The following is a 23,155-nucleotide window of genomic DNA, read 5'->3' as shown; positions in this document are numbered from 1 at the left end:
AAATAGACTCCGAGAGTCTGTGGTCAGCCAGATCTGTTGTTTACTGTGTTAGTTGTTTCTCTCATTGTGGTGGCCAAATGACTTGCCAAAGGGGCAACTTAAGGGAGAAAGGCTTTATTTTGACCTGTAATGTGAATGGATGTAGTTCCTCGTGGAGGGGAAGGCAGCCAGGCAGGCGGGTGACTCGTGGGTGTGTGTGTGTGCAGCTGAGATGCCTCCTGGATGTACATCTGGGTAGATGAGAGACAGGAAGTGGGGAGGGTTATCAGGTCTCAAGCTCTGCCCTTAGCGAGTCACTTCCTCTTGTAAGGCCCCACCTCCTAGTGGTTCCACAACCTTCTGAAATAACGTCACTGGCTGGAGACCAAATGTTTATGTTATGTTGGGGAGCAGTTCTCATTCAAACCACAACAGTTGACCTCCTGGAAGAAGAAACTGGTCTACAGACTCAAAAGTTGCGTGCCTACCATGGGAAGCACCATTCCTTATGGAGGAGTCCTGACCTGAATAAGAATTCTAGCTGAGCACAAGCAAGCAAGTGAGCATGCATGTATTTATTTCATTCTACTCTTGACTGTTGGCGTGGTGCTGCCCCAAGGAACTTCTACAGTGAACGCCCCTCCTTGATGGACAGTGATTCCAGCAGCAGTTGAATCTTTATGCTGAAATAAACGCTTTCTCCTCTAAGTGACTCTTGGAACGACAGGGTGTTTTTGCCACAGCAGGGGAACTGAAACTAGAACAGCTGCCAAGTGTTTCAGATCAGCATACAGCACGGTGCTTGTGACCAAAGAGATGTCATATCTTCTGTTGTTTGCAGAGGTCTCTCACACAGCCCATCCTTGCCAGCCAAGAACCAAGTCTAAGCTCAGAAGGTCATGTTAAAAGCCACCAGAACATTTTTTTCCTTCGTAGGCATTATTCTCAACATGCATGCATTTCAAGTTTGGTTTTATCCCCCTTGGTCTATTGACATATATTTTCCTCAGATATTAAGATAAGACGAGTGTGGGAGGTAACTGGTTTCCTCCGATCTTCACGCCCTAAGGGGTGAACTCGAACTTGTTTGGAGAGAACACAAGAAGCCAGCCACTCAGAGATGTCTCCAGCTATTTCTAGAGTCTCAGATCGGCTCTCTTTGCTCTGTTTTGCATAGCAGGTTGGGGTGCCATGTGACAACCCAGCATAGTAGCCACATGGCTTAAAACCACGTCTGTCCTGCTAATTAGATGTCCCCTGTCTTTGGTGGATGGTGGGAATGTGACTCCTCCATTTACTCCTAGTAGATGTCATAATACCCATTACTACAGATGCTGTAACCCACATAGCATCCCTGATGAACCTTGGACAATAGAAAGGAGGGGTCAGGGCTATGTTGGGACTCCAAGCATGCATCTCATCACTGGGGCCTAAAATAGCTGTTTGCGAGTTTGGGGGGGGGGTTTCCTGGAGACAGCATGACTGTTTTAATAACCAACAAACTCACCTCTTCGCCTCTTATTCCTTTTGCTGTTGTCTGTCCTTTCCTTCCTATCGGCCTTTCTCTGCGGCTTCATCTAGTAAAGAGAAAGGTCTGAGGGCAAAAGTTTGAGAAAGAGTCGGAACGAAAAATCCCAAATAACATTAACATTTCCATGCACTTCATTAGGATGATATCAGAGGGGAGGGCGCACAAAAGGTAGAATTAACAAATTCTCAGCTGAACTTCATGGCTTTGAGGAAAAAGTTTCCTCTGAGGAACTATGGGGCCAAGGGTTGATTAAACTGGGATTTCGCCATTTCCCAGCCCGGAGTGTGTGAAATACGAAGTCATCTCATCTAATCAGGCAACACTAGCGGGGCTTTGAACCTCCCACCTGTGGTGGTTTTTTTTTCCCCTTTCTTTCTCTTTTTAATCTTATAAATAGATTTCTATAAGTAGAAGAATCTCTTTTCCTTTGTATTGATGTTTGATACCTTCTCAAGTAGAGCAAGTTTGATCCTGTCCTTGAAAACTGTGGTGACTTTATTATTGAGACTTGAAAATGTGTACCTGAGATGGGTCAGGAGTTAAGAGCGCTGGCGGCCCTTTCAGAAGCTCCAGGTTCAATTCCCAGTACCTACATACCGCCGAGCAATTCTCTGTGACTCTGCTTATAGGCCGGCCATCGCCCTCTGCTGGCCTTCAAGGGTACTGCTCACATGTGGTAAGCAGACTTACATCCAGGCAAAACACCCATACACATACAATGAAAACAAAATTAAAACATGTGTATAAGCATATGTGTTATGCATATACCATAGTCAAAGAGGTGATTCATGTACCGTGCCCAGAATAATGCAGCAAATTGATACATGTGTGATATGTATATATGTATGTGTATTTAGCTTATCTGATAGTTTCATTGAAAATACCACATGTATCATTGTGTGTTGTCTGTTTTTTAGTTTTTGTTTTTTTAAACTTTTTTTTGTTGTTTTTTTGAGACAGGGTTTCTCTGTGTAGCCCTGGCTGTCCTGGAACTCACTTTGTAGACCAGGCTGGCCTCGAACTCAGAAATCTGCCTGCCTCTGCCTCCCGAGTGCTGGGATTAAAGGCGTGTGCCACCACACCTGGCTTTAAACATTTTTATACGCATCTAAAATGTACTTTGGCCCTTGTTTCCCATTACTCTCTCGTCCCCCTCCCCTTTGGATAATCTCCTTTGTATTTGTTTGATGATCCACTGGGTTTTATTAGGATTGCTTTTAGGAGCTGGGATCGAAGGTTTTTTTTTTTGTTTTTGTTTTTTTTTTTGTTTTTGTTTTTGTTTTTGTTTTTCAGAAGCGTGAGCAGCCTTACACCTCACTCTCCCCCGGCTTCCTAACCAGTGAGCACTCTCAGGTCATGGCTGGTATTGGCTCGTCTGGGTCTTCAGTGACAGGCTCTCAGTTTGCAGTCCATGCTGGCAGGAACTCGTCATGTAGCCCAGGCTAGCCTCCACTACCAAGGGATCCTCCTGCCTCTAATCTTACCCCTAATAAATCCCTGTTCTCCTTTTGTCCTAGCGACTGACTGTGATCTGGGTCAATGCCTTTTCAAGACTAGCCGTGACAACTCCTCATAACCACATTTTAATTAATTAATTAACTAATTAATCTTTGTGTCTGTATACCATAGTACATGTGCCTGGTCTCTTCTGCCTAACATGGATCCCCACCTTCACACACCTAGGAGTGGGGAGTAATACACTCCAGGCCAGTGAAGGATTTAAGGATGGTGGTATTGACCTCCTGACTTAGGGAGAGCTCACCCCCCAGCTTTTAATCCTGATTTATGGCTCTTGTTTAAGACCAGAAAGCCAGTGTAGCAATTTCTGTAATGGGGACAGTAAATGTTCTTGAAAGGCTTGTCGAATGATCAGATTTTACTGGCAAGTAAAACCATCCAAGGTTAATATCTTTGTTTGGTGGGACAGCTGTTAGATTCGAAGGCTGGGCAATTGGTCTATTTTTTTTTAATCTGAAGCAGGAGGAGGGGTGGGTGTGATGTTTTGGATTGCATTTTGCATGTAATTGTCCATGACAGATGTATTAAATTAGCCTTGCTGGGCCCCTTTGGAGCTCTGCCTCCCGACTGTAAATCTGACTTGACTCTTTTTTCATTTGGAGGTGGCACAGGGAGGGGTTTCATGTATATTTCATGGACTGCAAAGAGGCAGGGAATCTAAGAATGGCCATCCTGTGCTACAGCCCATTCATGTGGAGAGAGACTCGGGTTGTGTGCCTGTGAAATAAATTGTCTGCACTTACAGTCTGGGATAAAAATATTAGTAACAAATCAAAACCAAAATGCCAGGAGCTTTACATGGTGAGGGGGATACCGAATTCTGTGTGAGGTCCAGGCAAGAGTGGGAATTTATCTGCCCAACCCCCTGGTCAATCCTGAATGCTTCTATTCGAGGAGGATCAAATAAAGGTGCTCTCTGCCCCCATCTTCTCTTCCTTTCTCCCTCTTCCTCTTCTCCTTCTTTCTCCTCTTCTTGTTAAAATGAGAAAGAAAAAAAAAAACATGACTTTACTGCAAAAACCTTTTAAAGGCATTGTGCATTCTTGTAAACTTATGTATTTGTAACCTTAATGACTTAACACCGTGGTTCTCAACCTCCCTAATGTTTTGATCCTTTAGTACAGTCCCTTATGTTGTGGTAACCCCAACCATGAGATTACTTCATTGTTATTTGATAACTGTGATTTTGCTACTGTTATGAATCACAATGTAAATATCTGATGGGTAGGATGTCTGATATTCGATCCCCAAAGGGGTTGCGACCCACAGATTGGGAACAGCTGAACAAGCCCATTTGTATGTATGAGATCTGTTATTCCATTCAGAGATGGCTCCTCCTCCCTAGTAACACCCCAGATCTGAATTTTACTTGAGTATTAAAACAAACAAACAAACAAACAAACATACAACCCCACCCCAAACACTTGAGAATAAGTTCTTTTAGGAAGGCACCAGATATGAATATTTTGGGGAAACATTTTCCTAAGGACTTGGGTTGAGGGTACTGTGTGCTTAGCCGGCTCCTGGCCCTGGTCCTTAGCCATAAGAGTTCAATAGAATGGCAAGTGTGTGCAGTGAATATAGCCTGTGGTACCTAGAAAGTCAGTGCGGAATTTAGACAACACTATTTCCTGTCCAGTGTGCCCTCTTTAAGAGTGATGTGACCACTGCTGACTATCTTTACTCTGGTTCCAGTAGATCTGATGCCCTCTCCTGGCCTCCGAGGCACTGCACAGTTATGGGGTCAAGCCAACAACCCATACACATAAGGTTAACTCTTTAGGGGGAGGGGGAGAGAGAGAATGAATGAATAAGGGAAAGACATCATATACACATATGAAGTTGTCAAGAATAGAGCATAAGGAGTTGGCAGACATCCATTGGAGCTGTTGAAGGGCATTTAAAATCATCAAGGCCACATTTAGGATTCTGGGGTAAGGGAGACATCGGGCCACATTTCTTCCTCTTGTAAGTTATGGACAGACTGTCAGAAAGCATATTCTTGTCTTCCTTCTGCGTTATCTTTCTTGATTTGCAAAAACCGTAATCAATTAGAAGTACAGAGCCATTAATAGTTATCTTAAGTGGTCTGTTAATAGCTATAGCTTCAAAGTATCTTTTAACACGCTGCCAGAATCTTTCTTTGTAGAGATAGGATAGTAACATTGCTTTAGTTAATCTGCAAATATCGGCCACATCTAGGGAGCGGTTTACCAGTTTACCATGTCGTTTATCTTTTTTTTTTTTTTTCCTGTGAGGTTAGGGAGCCCTTTTCTGATTTTCATGGTTTATGGGACGTGTTTATGGTATGCACACAGAAGGAAAGCAGCGACTGTCTATTGTTATATAAATACCACTCTCACTGGATAAAGAGACAGTTTATACGTTTTTTACATTTATGAAGTGTGGAGTGTTCTTATGTTAGTTCATACTGTCTGAAGATTATTCAGACACACACACATGCACATGCGCGCGCGCGCACACACACACACACACACACACACACACACACACACACACACCATCGTTATCATCATCTCTGTTCTCAGACACAAGCAGTTCATACGTTTAGAAGGATTATTTAATTAAAAGCCAACAATTCTTTTGGACAATAGGAAGCAGTATGAAGACACCCATACCCTGTGGGTAGGGCTCTCCCGTGTCTCTTGAGGACTCCGAGCTCATGAAGGCCCAGACCCCCAAATACCTGCAGAGATGGAGGCCTCGTGTCTAAGGCAGAGACTTCAGCCAGCTGTGAAGAGGCATTTGGGAAGAGAGGACTGCTTTAAGGACTTCATAAAAAATAAATCTCTCTTCTTTATAGCCGGGCTCTGCTGCAGTGGTATTAAACGTGGGCCGTGTGTTCACTCTGTATTAGATGTGATGGATAGGAAATTGTCTTACAGTTGACTTGATATTCAATTGCTGCCCTGGGAGAGTTGTCTGAGTTGTGAGTGCCGTGATGTCTCAGCCTAAATGCTGCAGGTTTTTCTTCTTGCGACTACTACGTATTTAGGGTAGGATGGCAGAGTCCCAAGCTCTGAGAGATGGTTGATAGGGACTTGGGCGTATTAGAGATCTGCCCTCTAGCTCTAGAGTGTTCTGATAGCCGTGGGGCTGCTGGACTGTGGAGTGAGTTGGTAACCAGGGGGCATGGTGATGTCCACACTTGGTCACAGCTGACCGTCACACTCATCACCTGACAGCAGAAGTGCTGGGAAGTGTGGGAGATCACAGGAGCCTCTGGTACATGGCCAGGGTCCTGTTGGGTTATAGTGTGAGAGACTTTTCCTGGGGGAAATACCACACACACACACACACACACACACACACACACACACACACACCTACTCACCGCAGAAAGGAGACTGAGGGCAGACCAACATAATGACCATAGGAAGGTCCAACCTGGCAAACTAGTGATTTATTGGGGTGGCTTGTAGAAACATGGGTGAGGGGTCTCTTACAGGGGCCTCGATGGAGCGTTACTTTAAGGAGCGTGGGTGAAAGGTTTCTCACAAGGGTGTGGGGGTTGGGGTTACCTATAGGACTATGGGTGAGAAGTTTCTGAAAGGGGGCCTGGGTGAGGCGTTACCTATAGGAACAAGGGTGAGGAGTTTCTCAGAGTCTTAAAAGCAGCTCTAGCATTCAAAAAAAAAAAAAAAAAAAAAAAAGTCCACCTTCACAGGAGTGAAGACTCCAAAAAAGCTGCAAGCCAGGAGCTCTCTGCACAGCTTACAGGCAGCTCCACAGTTGACAGAGGCCCTCCCCAAGCAGTTGTTGGTTGTGATTGTGTCCATAACAGTGGAGAGGGACCTTGGAGAATCTTGTAAGTTTCCACTACCTCAGACATGTGAAGTCTATTTACCCATCTAGTCTCAGGAGCCTCTCCCCACTTTTCTGGGAGGGAGGGGCTGTTTTACATCAGAGGAAGCTGGCATACAACACACATTAAGTCAGACATGTCTACGAGTTGGGGATTTTGCATTTTCCCAGACAACGCACGTCTCTTTCATCTTGGAGTGTTTTGGAGCGGGGATTATAAACCTCCAAATTGAGTCTATCTACCAATTGGAAGACAGGCTGTGTTTAACTCAGCCGAAGCTCAGTTTTGCTTTATTTTCTGCTTGTCCCTGGACTCCTGAGAATGTTTCTCCCTACCCACGAGTGCTTCACGAGACACACAGCATTGCTCCTTCAACAGGCACGCATCTTGTGACACAGGAGTCCTCACAGTGTAGGTGTGTGCTCAGTGAACATTGCCCATGTGGAGATTCAACTGCGTCCACCGGCAGCGTGCATTTTACAAGACCTTGGCACTCTGCCCCCATCCATCAAACTTCAGTTCCCTTGGTGCCAAGCTTGCCAGCCTGAGTGGATGCCAGTAGAATACTTAAGCTCCATAGGCTCCCTACGTCTCCCTAGGCGCAGATGCCCAAGGGTCACGTGACCCCTGTGCACAGACTTTGCAGCATAGACCACGTGGCTCCACTCGCCATGGTTAGATGGAGGCTGTTTTTAAGCACCGTGCTGGCCTCAGCCCCTCTGTGGACTCTGCTCCATCTGTAGCTCTGAAGTGATATTTTTAGGTGTGTCGGCATTTGGGGACAGCGGCCGACATCCCCAGACCTGGTCATCTTATTTGGTTGAGAAGCAGTTCATAGGGGGAGAGAAGGAAGATCCAGGGCTACAGTTGCGGACATGTCCCTCAGGGAAGGAGTGGGAAGGGGACAGGGTTGGTGGGCTATGGGGGTGTGATGTGCTTAGGGTCTAGGTTACACGCAGCTCCCTTATGGCTAAGGGAATGGCCCAGTTGGAAAAGCACTTGCAAGCATCAGTTTCTGCGTTTCATGCTCAGCACCATGTAGAAGTACTGAGTGTGGTGGGTCTCGCTTGTCATCCCAGCCCAGGGGAGGCAGAAGTAGAAGGAGCTCTTGAGCACTGGACTGCCTTAGATGACTTGGTCAGTTCCAGGTCAGCGAGTCTCAGAAGGGGTAGACAGTTCCCAAGGAAGGCCATGTGAGGTTGTCTTATAACCTCCATACACATGCATATATGTGTATGCACATGTGTGCGTGTTCACACACATACACCTGAACATATATGACCATGCCCCCCCCACACCAAACTGCAGTTTAGTTATAAACACACAAAGAACATGAAGACCACTCATGTGGAGCAATGTCTGAAGGGTCTCGTTGGAGTGGTTCAGTTGAACTGTCCAATGTGCCCCTGAAGCTGAGAGGTCCTGCTCTTGAGTGAAAGCAGTTTTAGTCAGAAGGGTTTTAAATTTCCTAGAGCCATTTGCCATTTTCAAAGGATGTAACACGAAGACTCTCCTGTGCCAGGAGCAGGTGCTCATAATGACCAGCCAGGGTGGATGGTGGAAAGAGGCCCTAGAAGGCGCTGGGTAGCGTCGTCCTTCTTTCTCCCATGCAAGTTTGGCTGACGTGGCTCAGACCAAATAGCGGCAGATTCTGACAGGTGTGCGAGGCATTGTGGACATGTCTTTGTCGGACTCTATAGAACTCATCCATATTCCAATGCAGTGAAGAGCTGTGAGTCTAGGAGCAACAGGCAGTTAGGTCCCAGCCATAGATCATGGCAGCCGTTCAACATGCAGAATCCAGCCTGCACCTACAGGGGCTGAGGCGGAGATTACAGAAGTGGATGGCACCTGGATGCAATTTGCTAGGGTAAAGAAAGTCAGAGAAGGGATTCCACATTCTTTCGTCCTGTTTCCTGGCGAGGCTGGGGATGCATCCAGTGCTTTGGTCCCTGCTTTGCACATGCTCTGACAGTGAGTGGCATTTTAGGCAAATGCCAGGTAGTAAAGGATTCTCATTCCAAGAACCGGGCTCCCTAGGACTTAGTACAAAGGTGAGCATACCTTTGCTGTGGAGGGATTGACCTACAGCCACCTCCAGCCTTTGGTTACCACGAGGTCATCATCTATAAAGGCCACAACAACAAATATGGGGGAAAAAAAGTCTTTATAAAAGTGTAAGCTTAGGATTTTTGTGTTGGGCACGTTTATTGCTGTCCTTGGCCGTGTCCTGCTGCGTGCGGCCCGTGAGCTGCAGGTTGGGAGAATGAAGAATGTGTTTATTGGTCACAGGCTGTTACAGCTTCTCCCTTCTCTCCCTTCCCTTCTTCATCCCCCCTCCTCTTTCCTCTGACAACCCCATATAAGCTCCTCCCCTATGAAAACCATAAACCATGTGGAGATTTTTCTGGATGTCTGACGTTGGAGGTTTCCCTGGTTTCTGGAAGCTCTGTGTACTGGGGTGAGGTCTCTGGGCTCAGACAGCAAGGCTGCTTGTCCCGAAATGGAAAGCAGGCAGCTAATACTGCTTTAAACAATATACCTCTTATATCTCTTGGAGGTTAAAATGATACGTCAAGGAGACTACTGGAGTGCTGTGTTCTAGAAAGATCAACGTCCACCCTCTCACATGGAGTCCCCTGGGTCCAGCAGCAAGCCCTAACCCCCCCCCCCAGCCCACTTCCCCCTGCTCTGAGATGCACTTTCAGTATGAGGCACCCTTGTCTCACACCTCGGATTGCATGACATGTGGGAAGAACAGTGTCCACCCAGATGAATGACCCATCGCATGGGGCCCAGAACCTGCCTCACTTTCTCACGCTGTGGCGTTGGCACGGGATCGCCAGCTTTGTCCAACTCTGCCTGGGGATGTTGGGTGGGGCAAGGACCATCTCTCATTCCAGAGGCAGTATGTCACCTCGGGCTGACCAGGGAGGGCTTGCCTGTCCATGGATGGTGGCTAAAGGTTCAGGGAACCAACCAGGCCAGCAGACTCTGTTTCGACTGTGTGGTGGGAATGCGAGAGGTAAGAAGCCCATTGGCAGAGACACCTCAAGGGCTGAGCCAATGGCGGAGAGAGAAAGGCTAGGACGGGAGAAGGAGGGAAGGAGAGAGGGAGGAAGACCGAGGAGAGAGAACATTTGGATTCTTTGTTTTATCAATTTGAACATATGTAGAAGTAAAAATTTTTGATCTATCATCTATGTATTGATCAGTTATCTGTTATCTATCATCTGTCTGCATATCTATCTGCCTATCACCCATGTTTTGTTTTGTTTGATTTGTTTTATTTTGTTTGAGACAGGGTTTCTCTGTGTAGCCCTGGCTGTCCTGGAACTCACTTTGTAGACCAGGCTGGAATAGAACTCAAGAGATCTGCCTGCCTCTGCCTCCAAGTAGGATTCAAGGTACTACTTGGTTCTATGGATTCAGGGCACTGCCTGGCTCTATCATTTATTAACCTGTCATTTGCTTTCTATTTACTATGTTTCTCTCTCTCTCAATGATCTGTCATTTATTTACTATATTTGTCACGTATCAATCCATGTATCATCCTAATCAATAATCCATCTACCTGTTATCTTTGTGTATCATTCATCTAGCCATCTAGCCATCATCTGGTTATCATCTATTTACTTTTTATTATATTTATGTTACATAAATATTAAAGCATCTACTCTGTTCAGTTACTGAGAGGATTGAAGGATTGTAAACACATACTGTATATGAAATATAAATAAAAAGCAAATATATAATTGAAGAAACACAACCAGAAAATGGGTTCATTAAAGGGCTATATTTTGCAGGATGTTCAAAGAGTACACATAAGTCCAATGAAGAGCATGTGTGGGAACTACATACTGAAAGGGCGTGTTGCGGACATGTGTATTTCTTTGCCGTTCCCACGGAAGATGGAGCAGATCACGTTTACATCCCTGCTTCACCCTTGGAGAGTGGATGCTGGCGTGTGACATGACTTGTCGGAGATCAGCCTGGTGTCTGATCCCTGGTCCTGAGATCCTGCTGTCTAGTGAGGCTACCACAGGCTCCTCCTAACAACCTGCTGATGAAAGACACTCAAGTGGAGGCAATTTGACCTCTGGATTTGAGCCTCGGGGTTGGTGTGTTAACCTGGCGGGCTGAGGAGGCTTCGTCTGGCATTGGTCAGGTTCTCCAGAATTTTTCAGGAATGGATTGGTTCGCTGCTCTCTCACCTTTGTCCCTGTAGACGGAGGGTTGAGTGGTCCCCTCCTTAATCCAGGCAGCTGAGGCCTCCATGGGTCTCCCACACATCAGAGAATGATCGCAGCGATGGGTGAGGGAGAGGCCACATGGATGCTAATAGAGTTCGGGTCTGTCTGCGTGGATAGATTGGAATTGTTTGTATTATTTATGAAGATAATAATTACATAATTTCTAAATTCACAGGCATAGTTTGGCTTAATGATTTTTAAATGTACGTAATAGGACATTAGGTGGCTTTTATTAATTCTATTTATGTACAGAGAAGTGAGACGAAGGAGCTTGAATCTTAAATATGACCAAAGAGCAAATTAATGGAGTCTCGTGACTTGAGAACAAAGGCTATCTGAGTCCTGCCACAGAGGGCAAGGTCACTGCCCAGAACCTGGCTCAGGGTTTCTGCTTCCCAGGCTCCCTTAGGGACCCCATATGGCTGCTGGGGCACATTTGCATATAATTTGCATATGATAATTTTTGCTGGAGTAAGAGAATCCATTTATTAATGCTCCTGCCCCAAACTCGGGCGAGCATGAGCTTCCATTTATGGAGTCTGTCTTCGGGGCACACTTCGTTTCACTTAGGATAAATTATCATACATTTATCATTAGTTGGTGAGTTATTAACAGTAATATAAACAAATATGTGGCGCGTCGCTTCGGGAAGATTACTTTTTTAATCACTTAGCCAATGCAGAAAGCGGCTTATTCATATTTTATTTCCGAATGGATCTGCTTTCTGGTTCGAGCTCACATTAAAAGCATCGTTCCTTGAACTTTACATCTGTTAGCAGGGGAAGCACTTAATTGAGGTGAGGTGAGGTGCATTCACACGGGGGGGGGGTGTGTGGAGGGGGCAGGGGGTGGAAGGGATGTCAGAAAATTAACTTTTATAACGACAAGCAAGAACTTACACAGATGCCTCTGTACACTCGAGGCTCTCTAATCTGTTAAGGACGTCTCTGTCCATGGTGGGGGAGAGCTTGAAGATTTAATTTAGTGAAATGTCACAGCAGGAAACAGAATGAAGCCGGGCTTCCTCAGCAGTACCTGCTCAGAACACAGGTTCTAACAACTGATAATTAGGCAGGACTCAGACTAATAAACCATAATGTCAAAAACCAGCATTGCAAGATGTTGTACAAAGTCTGATCTTTGCTTACAGGGGAGCCATGCATAAGAGGGATGAGCCAGAAGCGGTGTAGACTTGTCTTTTCTCTCAGAGAACTCTCTAGAACCTTGGAGATCATGGCCCACCGTACAGAGACCTAGCTCTGCACTTGGCTGTTGGGCTCGTGGCTTGCTTGCTCACGCCTCAGTTTCTTCATCTTTAGAATGGGGGGGGCAGTGGGGGTGGGGGCAAGCAACACTTGTTTCAGAGGTTGTAGGTAGAGTTTCAGGGACCAAGTGTGCAGAGAAGCCCCCCCCCAGAGAAATGCTCAGTTTTAATTGCTCTGTTTAGTGTTTTGAGTTTTCAAATGCTGTGTTTCCTTCTGAACACCAGCCACTGATAACCCAACACATGTCTGCATCCCTTATTTTTCTTATCATTGTGACAGAGTACGGGACAGAAGCAACTTATAAGGGAGGGAGGAATGGGTTGACTCACGGTTTCAGAGGGATCTTGGTCCACCATGGTAGCGTTCATAGCAGCTGGATTGTTGGACTGCTACCTGTTCCCATCACGGCTGGGAGGCAGCAGAGACTGAGCAGGAAGAGGAGACGGATCAAATCTTCAAAGCTGACCCAGTGACCTAGTTCTGTCCTTCAGGCTTCCATAGCCTCTGCAAACAGCGCCACCTGCTGGCGACCAAGCGCTCAAATATAGGCGCCTGTGAGGACATTTCACGTCCAAACCACAGCAGCCCTTACTTTTAATACATTGTGCAGTTTTCTATACTTTTTTTTTTTTAAACAATAACATTATTAGCACTGTCTCTCAGCTCAGGATGGAATTGTCACTTGGTGACATCTCCAAGCTGTTCCTAACTCCCTTGTTTGACAGCCAGATTGTGTGAGGGCTCCCCCAATCCCCTGTAATACTTGCCTCTATCCCTGCTGCTGGTTGTCTATAAGCTCATTCCTGAACACCTTCATTCCTGCTGGTGCATGGCTGGGCTCTCATTACCAGGTCATGTTTTTCTGAAGTCTGCTCTGTTTATCTCTGTTGGCAAAGCAAGTTATTGTTATGATTATTAATTAATTAATTTATTTATTTATTTATTTTGTATTTGGCCTTCATGTCAGTAACTTTTCTGGTGCCATAATAAAATGCTGACCAAAAGCAACTTGAGGAGGGAACAGTTTACTCTGGCTTGTAGTTCCAGACGGACCAAAGTCCATCACAGCTTGGAAGGGCTGGCAGCAGGAGCAGGAAGTGGGCTGGTCACATTTCATTTACTCATAGGAAGCTAAGAGGTAGAACAGGTGAATGGGATAAGGCTATAAAACCTTAAAGCTCTGCCTTGACATTCTTCCTCCAGCAACCGCCCCAAACAGCGCCACCTACTGGGACCACGTGTTCAAACACCCGAGCCTGTGGAGGACATTTCTCATTTAAACTGCCACAGTCTTTGCACATCATTGTTGAGAACCAGCTGGTGCTCCAGTTGGAGTCACCACTGAGTGGCAGGGTATCATTGGAGTCACCCAAGTGGTAGGCTGATGCCCCAGTAGAGCATCCTGGGGTAGGGACTGAGTCAAGGTCAGGAAGCCATGTAAAATTAGCTCTTGCCAACCAAACTGGGGTAGCAGTGACAACCCAAAGAAGGGTTCTTTTGAGTTCATCTTGATGAGTAAGATGAGCCTATTAGGTGTCACAAACAGAGCAGGGTGACCACAGATAATGGTTCCACGTTCTTGAAACCCCACCCCCTTGCTTACCACATTCCTGCTTTATTACATCTATGTATGTATGTATGTATGTATGTATGTATGTATGTATGTATCTATGTATCTATCTATCTACATGTGCACTGGCAAGCATGCCACAGTGAGCTTATGGAGGTCAGGGGACATCTTTCAGGAGTCAGTTCTCTTCTTCCATCACGTGAGTCTTGGAGATTGAGCTCAGGTCATCAGATTTGGCAGCAGGCACCTTTACCCACCGAGCCATCTTTCTGACGCCCATGTTCTTGTTCATACGAGCGTGAGTCTACAGAAGCTTCAGTGGTACTTGCTTTTCTTTTCTTTTCTTTTCTTTTCTTTTCTTTTCTTTTCTTTTCTTTTCTTTCTTTTCTTTTTTCTTTTTGGTTTTTTCGAGTGCCCAAGGTAGCTACCTGTTCTTTTGCACCCACCCTTTCTCTTATCAGGAACTGTGCTGGTCTGGGCAGTCACCATCCAACTTCAGGAAGGACGGCTTGCTCGGTTTTCAGTTCAGAATAGGTAAATGGTGGCTTGCAGCCAGGTGTAGTGATGGTAACAGGGGTTTGGTGCTGGGCAGGAGTCACCATCTTGGGGCAGGCGGATGGGTCCCTGGGATGCGATGCTCTTCTACCTCTTCCTTATACAAACAGTAACCTTAGGCTTTTAGGATCCATAGGAAGCTATGGTGTCACCCCCTCCTCCACTGCCAGCCCATGAGGATGCTGTCTTATCCTCCATCTCTCCCTGGATCTCTCAATAGTTTCCTGCAGGGAAAAAAATCTGTTCTCACTTAGGCTGTGACCCTAACCCTGGGATGGAGCACAGGCCCCTTCATACCAGGATGATCCAGGAACTCAGGCAGTGGAGGCTCCACTCTGGCCACTGGGCAGTCACATGCATGCTCTTGAGACATTTTTTTAAACCCCCAAATGGGGGTTATCCATCATGGATATACTTGTCAATCAGAATCTCTCCATGCGATGCTCAAGTCTAGAAGGAGGGTATCAGAGTAAGGATTTTGATGGAGACATCACCCTTGGAGAGGTGGGTGGACCCTGGGATGGAGGAGTCCTTATAGTACACAGTCCATGACCTCAGGCTATCTCACGCTCTAGTTGGAAGATCAAGTTTAGCATGTGGTACTCTTGGGATGTGAAGAGGGGCAGAAGGGACCCTCTTGGGTCTCATGGTGTGCAGGTATCTCTTGTGGGTTGATCCAGAGGACATTGTGGGAGGTGCCTAGGGCCTAAACTTCTCTCCAGCATTCCCATGGATGGAAGTCAGGGAATGAGTGGGAGACACCATCGGCAGGAAGGAGAGGGCTGCACTGCCAGGTCAGAGGAGGCTAAGGAAGAGGCTGAGGTAGAAGTAAGAAAGGGAACCATGTTATGTGGCTCCTAAGACATAGTAGACAACCCAGAGAGAAGCTGCCATGTGCCCAGAGGAGATGCCTGCCAGTCAGTGCCAGAGGAACAAATGACCAACCTGTAAAGCCGCTGGCAAAGACTGAAAACAGTCAACTAGCTAGAGACTATTCCTCAAAGATAGACTGGCTCTCTCCCTCCCTTGTATTCAGCTGTCAAGGAAAGACCTCATCAAATTGGAGGGAGGGTCTGGAGGCAGCTGGACCCTCTGATTCAGGCCCATGGCCAACTCATGTCTCCTTGGCTCTTGGATCTCAGGATCCTTGGCTACTTTAGATGGTGCGATGGACTGGAGAGTTTAGATAAACACATTTGTGTCTCACTGTCCTTGGGGCTGGACAACCAAAATCAAGATGTCATTAGACTCATTTACAGATGGATGCCCACTGTGCACTTATGATGGCAGAGAAAATATGCTATTGTGTCTCTTCACCTCCTCCGATCAATGCTAATCCCATCCCGGGGCTCTGCCTTCGTGATCACACCTGATATGACCACCCCCACCCCCACAACAACCCTCTTGGGGTCTGGGACCCCGACAGACAAATTTTGATGACTCAAGCATTCAGTGTCACCCTCTGGTGGATTAGAACATGATTGAAACAAAACAAAACAAAACAAAACAAGAGACAGGGCTGACTCCTCACAGCTGTAACAATGTAACAAACATTCTTAAAACATCAGAAAGTGTCAGGATGCTCCTGTGAGGGCTTAATCAGAGATGCTGATGGAGGCTCTTCTGCAGACGGAAGAGCGTTGGCAGGACAAGGTCCAGAGGGTTCTCCAGAAAACAACCAATTACTGCCTGACTCCATTTCATACATTAACATTGGAGAGCCTCAGCTCTCACCCTGGAGGCTCTGTCTGCCTTGGTTTTATTTATTTATTTATTTATTTATTTATTTATTTTTGAGACAGGGTCTCTCATTGCTCGCGAGCTCTGAGACTCCTCTTCTTGTTTCTACCTCCCCAGAACAGAGAATACAAGTGGGTTCTGTGGCTCGAACTCTGGCCTTTCTGCTTATAAGGCAGGCCCCTTACCGATGGGGCCATCTCCCTTCATGCCTAGATTGAGAGATGTTTTCAGATTGGGTTCTCCCCCGATTCCCAGCTTTCTTAGCAGGCTTCCCTGCGGCTCCCAGCAGCTGTAACATCTCAAGCAGGCTGTTGCTTTTCTCTGTGTTCCCATGAGTTGAGGGATGAATGAATGAATGAATGAACCAGTGAACTATGTATCCTTACCCCAAAGCAATGCCACTACTATCAGTCTTTCCTATTAGCTTAAATCAGTTTCTGGTAGAAATGACAATATTGAGATATATTCACTGCCTTCTTTAATCACACTTAAGGTATTCTGCCTTATACTTTACAGTAAGTCCTGTTAAATAGGTCTTGGTCCCATCTCATAGATTAATGCACTGGGTTTTGAAGAGGCTAAAGGTGACATAGTGTCTTAAGGTTTTACTGCTGTGAACAGATGCCATGACCAAGGCAATTCTTATAAGGACAACATTTAATCAGGACTAGCTTACAGGTTCAAAGGTTCAGGCTGTTACCATCAAGGCAGAAGCATGACAGTGTCCAGGCAGGCATGGTGCAGGAGGAGCTGAGAGTCCTACATCTTATTCCAAAGGAAACAGGAGAAGACGGACTTCCAGGGAGCTAGGAGGAGGTTCTTAAAGCCCATGCCCACAATGACACACCTACTCCAATAAGGCCATACCTCCTAATAGTGCTTCTACCTGGGCCAAGCGTATACAAACCATCACACATAGCTATTGAGTGATACTTTCTACTACTTTCGGATTCTTATAGAAGCATCATGGTTTAAAGGCACAGGAGCACCAAGAGTTGTCAGAACTGAGCCCACTCTGTTGGTGGGGATGAGCCTTGCCAGATACTTGAGAACCCCAGTTGCAGGAACATTTCTATCACTCCTGATAAGGGGCTCACAACACTCCCGTTCTTTGTACGGATAAAGTTTTGCCAAACATCTGCTTTCTTACAGTGGATCATGAGTTGGGCTTTGGGTTAGGTAGAGGAGACCATGTTAAGCCCCAGGTGCAGAGTCAGTCTCTCTCTCTCTCTCTCTCTCTCTCTCTCTCTCTCTCTCTCTCTCTCTCTCTCTCNTCTCTCTCTCTCTCTCTCTCTCTCTCTCTCTCTCTCTCTCTCTCTCTCCCTCTCTCCCCCCCCTCTCGATTGCTGGTCCCCATAGGCATTGCATGTAGCCTGTGGCTTTTGCCTGGTGTCATCTGGACTCGGCCTCAGTTTGGTTGTCTGCTTTCTGCCCACTCATTGTAGTATATAGTAAGTCTATGTGGGCTCAACGGCTTCACCCCATGCATCTGCCTACAGGACCTGGCCCTGGGTGCTCTCTCAGCTCCATTCCCAAGTGGCTTCTCCTCCCTCAAGCATTAATGACCATCCCCAGGATTGTGTAAGAAATCTATAGTCCTAACAAGCCCGTATAAAAGACTTGTAATCCTGGTATTTTATTTACAAACCATAAGCCTAGTTTGGGCAGGCTTAGCACTAAACTAACTTATTCCCCAGCTACAAAGTCCCTTGTTATTTGCTTTTTCTCCTGGCCATGCCTCTCTGGTCCATGGTGGCTTCCTCCACCTCTGTCTTCCTCTTCCCCTCCATCTGCAGCACCCTCACTGGATCCTCAAGTCCCGTCTTTCTCCCCCCAATGCTCAATCACAGGCTCCAGCCTTTTATTGATCAGTTAAGTTGGAGGGAAAAGGTTCATATAGCATCACTTGCTGTATGTGAGGATCTGCTTGTCCACGGCAGCCTCATCTTGGGAAGCCAGAATTTAGCATTAGAATACAAGCAGCAGCAGGTTCTCTTACATCCACCGCCTAAGAGTCGCACTGTAAGAAGCAACACCTCCTCCTCGCCTCCACAGTCCGCCCGATAGCCGCGAAGCAGCAACCATGAGTGAGTGCATCTCCATCCACATTGGCCAGGCTGGTGTCCAGATCGGCAATGCCTGCTGGGAGCTCTACTGCCTGGAACATGGCATCTGGCCATCAGGCTGGCCAACACCTTCTTCAACACCTTCTTCAGTGAGACAGAAGCTGGCAAGCATGTGCCCCGGGCAGTGTTCATAGACCTGGAACCCACAGTCATCGATGAAGTTCGCACTGGCACCTACTGCCAGCTCTTCTACCCTGAGCAGCTCATCACAGGCAAGGAGGACGCTGCCAATAACTATGCCCGTGGCCACTACACCATTGGCAAGGAGATCATTGACCTTGTCTTGGACAGGATTGGCAAGCTGGCTGACCAGTGCACAGGTCTCCAGGGCTTCTTGGTTTTCCACAGCTTTGGTGGGGGAACTGGCTCTGGCTTCACCTCCCTGCTGATGGAGTGGCTCTCTGTGGATTATGGAAAGAAGTCCAAGCTGGAATTCTCCATTTACCCAGCTCCCCAGGTTTCCACTGCTGTGGTCGAGCCCTACAATTCCATTCTCACCACCCATACCACCCTGGAGCACTCTGATTGTGCCTTCATGGTAGACAATGAGGCCATCTATGATATCTGTCGTAGAAACCTAGACATTGAGTGCCCAACCTACACCAACCTAAACAGGTTGATAGGTCAAACTGTGTCTTCCATCACTGCTTCCCTCAGATTTGATGGGGCCCTGAATGTTGATCTGACAGAATTCCAGACCAACCTGGTACCCTACCCTCGCATCCACTTCCCTCTGGCCACTTATGCCCCTGTCATCTCTGCTGAGAAAGCCTACCATGAGCAGCTTTCTGTAGCAGAGATCACCAATGCCTGCTTTGAGCCAGCCAACCAGATGGTGAAATGTGGCCCTCACCATGGTAAATACATGGCTTGCTGCCTGCTGTACCATGGTGATGTGGTTCCCAACGATGTCAATGCTGCCATTGCCACCATTAAGACCAAGCGTACCATCCAGTTTGTGGACTGGTGCCCCACTGGCTTCAAGGTTGGCATTAATTATCAGCCTCCCACTGTGGTACCTGGGTGACTTGGCCAAGGTCTAGAGAGCTGTGTGCATGCTGAGCAACACCATGGCCATTGCTGAGGCCTGGGCTCACCTAGATCACAAGTTTGATCTGATGTATGCCAAGCGTGCCTTTGTGCACTGGTATGTGGGTGAGGGCATGGAGGAGGGTGAGTTCTCTGAGGCCTGTGAGGACATGGCTGCCCTAGAGAAGGATTATGAGGAGGCTGGTGTGGATTCTGTGGAAGGCGAGGGGGAGGAAGAAGGAGAAGAATACTAAATTAAATGTCACAAGGTGCTGCTTCCACAGGGATGTTTATTCTGTTCCAACATAGAAAGTTGTGGTCTGATCAGTTAATTTGTATGTGGCAATATGTGCTTTCATACTGTTACTGACTTATGATTGATTTGTCAGAGACCCACTTCACTGATGGGTTTTAAATAAAATGCTCCCTGTCTTAAAAAAAAAAAAAAAAAAAAAAAGAATACAAGCAGCATCAGACCAACCCACGACACAGGATCCCCTAGCCTGGCCATTCCTGCATGACCGCTTCTGCTCTCTGACGAGTCCAGTCCTCAAGTTTGTCTTTATCTCCCACTTGTTGTCGGGCTGAGATGCCTGTTTTCTGCCTCCCCACTGTTTATAATTCCCCACTGTTTCATCTCTGTGAGTCTGCTCTGTGATGTCCTCAGTACCTAGCATGGTACCCGAGCCACAGGAAGAGATGAAATAACCTTGTCCGTAAAGGAAGCCTGCACTCTGGTTCATTAAGCACTTGTCACACGATCCACCGAAGAACAGTGTGGGTCAGTGTTGCCTAGGTCTCTGCTGCTCCAAGATGGCCCGGGACCATCATTACAGGGAGTGGGCTGGAAATACAAGTTCATATCTTTTTTAGGAGCTAACGTCTGCAGTTGGCCATCCTATGCATCAAGGTTTGAATAGCCCAGCCCCAAATAGCCCAGGTGTATTTTTTTATACTTTTTTTTTGTTGTTGTTCCCATTTTCTCCTCAGTTAAGACTTCTTCAGTGTTTTACATCTTTCTCATTATTCCTTTGGGACCTGGGGGTCCCATGCGTGTGTGGTGATGGCGGAGGATGGGGCACGGGGGTGTCAGGAGAGGCTCGTACACGTACTTGCTCATGTCCATGTGGAAACCAGAGGCCAAGGTCAGGTGTCTTCCTCTCTCAATCTCCACTTTATTTTTCAAGACAGAACTAGGTACTGATTTATTGACTGGTCTGGATGGCCAAGAAGCCCCAGATATCCACGGTTTATAACTTCCCAGCCCATCATCATTATTCGGCCTTTTTGACTGGCCTAGAATCCATTATGCAGACTAGGTTGGCCTTGAACTCGCTGAGATCCACTTCCCTTCCCAGTGCTGGGACTAAAGGGGTGTACCACCATGCCTGGCTCCACTTGGCTTTTTTATGTGGATGCTGAGGCTTTGAACTCAAGCCCTCTCACTTGCTCAGCAAGCACTTTGCCCACAGACCAGATAGACCGGGCAGACACTCACGAAGGCCAGTGTCTTGGTGTGGAATGGTCTTTTGTGATTAACTTTCCAGTCATCTTGCAGTTTGGAAAGGAGTTGTGGATCAGAAAGTCCATCAATGAATGCCTTTGATGTATGCCCACTTGAGAGTCAGGTTGGAGCTCTCTGGTAGATTTTTGCCTTCCTAAATCCAAACCTTGAAGCTCTGACAATAGCTTGGCTAATAGGATGTTTACCTTGCATGCACAGATCCCTGGGTTCTATTCTCAGTACCATGTAAGCTAGGTGTGTAGGATGCACCTGTAATCCTAGCACTTGGGAGGCAGGAAGATCAGGAGGTCAAGGTCATCCTTGGCTAAGTTGGGAGTTTGAGGCCAGCCTGGGCTACATCAAACCTTGTCTTTTTTTTTTTTTTTTTTTTTTTTTAGGCTTTTCGAGACAGGGTTTCTCTGTATAGCCCTGGCTGTCCTGGAATTCACTTAGTAGACCAGGCTGGCCTCGAACTCAGAAATCTGCCTGTCTCTGCCTAAACCTTGTCTTAAAAACAAACAAACAACAAACAAAAAACCAAACCAAAACACAAACCAGATCCCATGGAAGAGCAGCTCTTTGAACTACATCAATCACTCCTCTAGAAGTGACCTTTTACAGGTACACCCCCATGTGACATTATTCATGTAACTCACTCTGTCTGCTGGGAAACATAGGGGAAAGGCAGGCTCACAGTATGCAGCATTATAATGAGGGCTCAGGGATTCCTACAGGAGGGAATTCTGAGTCTGCACCTTGAGTCCAGTATCTCTCAAATGCTTTTTGATCATGGATTTTTTATTTATTTATTTATTTATTTTTTAGTTAGAAAATAAATGGTTCATTTCAGATGTATTCTTCCAACAGTATGGGTAGAAGTTACAGGACGGAGAACCAGGAGTAGATAGGAGAGAGGGTTCGAGGAGGAGATTATGGGTGTGACCAGAGAACTGGAGTCATCTTCACCATCCTTAAGTTTAATGGAACCTGGCTTGGGCCTTCTTCCAATTCCTTTTGGGCTGATCAATGAAAATTCAAGAACCATCTAATTCAATTTTTGCCTCTTCCTCCTGGTTCTGCCCGAATAGAAATCACATCACTGTGCTCAGAACATGAGGCCATGCACCCTAGAGTCATTACATTTTACAGCTACACCCCAAGTCCTATTTAAAGGCGTAGAGTGTAACACTCTGAGTAGGCGAATTCCAGATTGAACAGGGTTCTGCTCCCTTTCTGTTTAAATAGGAAGACAATATTTAAATAATCTTGTGGCTAGCCCTGGGCTTGAATGCCTTGGGAAGACTCACACTGGGTGTGTATCTGGGCATCACACACTTTCCTTGTGCACTGGCTCTGGACACTGAATGGTCTCACGAACTCCGTGTCTCTATGCCTCAGCTGCACAAGGGCTCTTGGGGACCCCTCCAGTGCTCATGAGGTACAGAAGGAATGGGGAGGGGCAGGGCTTGGATGAGTTTCACCAAGGGCCAAGGGTAGCTTTCTGACTGCTGGGGCTGACTCAGTGTGGGGACCACGGTCTCTGAGAAGAGCGCCTGGTAGGATCCACCGAGCTGACAGACTTGATCTCAGCTGCGGCTGAGGTCTGAGGGATGGAGGCCGAGCACCCCTGTTGGGGAAGGAGTTCGTGTTTGCTTCATAGAGAGCGTAGGAGGCTCAGAGACCTGGGGGTGCGTGTGTGGAGCTGGGTCATCTGTGAGCAGACAGATGAGAGGAAGCACAGGGGCTGTGAAGAGATGCCCGGGAGCGAGTGCTGGCTAGGCTGAGTGGACACTGTGGCCCTGTGGGCAGCTGGAACCTCTTACCTAAGCCTGGTGTCCACGACGTCATCCACCGCAGCCCAGTGCTTCCGGCGGGGAGTCTTCCTCCGTCATTGAAGATGGCAGGAGACCTGCGGAGACTAGGGGGAGAATGTGTGACTTGATCGCGTGGATGAAGAGGGTGATGGTGGCCATGAGGATAATGGTGATGTGATAATGATGGCCGTGGGGATGGGGATGGGGATGGTGATAGTGATATTGGTAATGACATCATGGTAGTGATATTGGTAATGACAGTGATGGTGGTAATGGTGGTGATAATGTTGGCGATGGTGATGGTGATAATGGTGATGATGGTGATAATGGCAATAATGGTGATGATGGCGATAACGGTGATAGTGATATTGTGATGATGGTGATAATGGTGATAGTGATGATGGTGATGACAGTGAAAATGGTGATGATAGTGATGGTGATAATG

General features: G+C 46.9%; 1 protein-coding gene and 1 pseudogene across 3 annotated transcripts in view; both read left to right on the top strand.

Moving 5' to 3' along the window:
- Tmem132d (transmembrane protein 132D) overlaps positions 1–23,155 on the top strand; it is a 634,730-nt gene that overhangs the window by 41,638 nt on the left and 569,937 nt on the right. The window lies entirely within an intron of this gene.
- LOC110339099 lies at positions 18,319–19,849 on the top strand (annotated as a pseudogene). The gene has a single exon (XR_002381333.2). The product of XR_002381333.2 is annotated as a tubulin alpha-1 chain-like (transcript).

This window comes from Mus pahari, chromosome 23, assembly GCF_900095145.1.
Source record: "Mus pahari chromosome 23, PAHARI_EIJ_v1.1, whole genome shotgun sequence".
NCBI lineage: Eukaryota > Metazoa > Chordata > Mammalia > Rodentia > Muridae > Mus > Mus pahari.
Note: the sequence above shows the minus strand (reverse complement) of the source record. Positions and strands in the feature narration are given on the sequence as shown.